Here is a 662-nt window from a genome sequence, read left to right as displayed (position 1 = left end):
CCAGCCACTCTGTCCCCAGCCTGTAGTGCTGCATGGGATTGGTATGGCTGCATGGGATGTTAAGTTATCTTAGTGAAGCAAAACAAATGTTAAGTATTTGAGACATTACTCTTAACACTCGTGACTCTACTTGTGCTTCTATGCAAAGCCTCAATTTTGCATGTCACACCCAAGTTAGAAACACTGGGGAAGGTTTAATGTTGCTATTCGAGGAATTGAAAGTTTACCCTTACAGGAAATCTCTGCCTTAGCACTGACCAGGCCTTTTCACCATTGTATTTGTTTTTAAACAAAATACAATAAGTTACCTTGTTTATACTTGCAACACAGAATTTTTCTGGTGTGCCTCTTTCTTTGTTTTGGTTTGTTAAGGTGTTTTTTTTGGGGGGGGGGTGTTTTCTTGCAATTTGGTTGGTTTTTCTGTTTGTTTGCTTTAAGCACATTCTGCTTTGGCATTCCACAATGCTGTAGCTCCTACCACAGAGCCTGGAGAAATATTCCACAGTCTGAGATGAACACACAGTGGTTCTCCCTGACAGACCGAGTTTCCTTATTTCAAACCCACAACTTCCCTCTCACCACACTGGAGGGTACACACACGCTACGCCCTGTTCCTTTAACCCCCTAGCACACGGACAGCCACCACCTTCCTGTGCTTTGCC

The sequence above is a fragment of the Acanthisitta chloris genome, unplaced genomic scaffold (assembly GCF_000695815.1).
Source record: "Acanthisitta chloris isolate BGI_N310 unplaced genomic scaffold, ASM69581v1 scaffold5683, whole genome shotgun sequence".
In the NCBI taxonomy this organism is placed as follows: domain Eukaryota; kingdom Metazoa; phylum Chordata; class Aves; order Passeriformes; family Acanthisittidae; genus Acanthisitta; species Acanthisitta chloris.
This window is presented reverse-complemented; position numbering follows the sequence as displayed.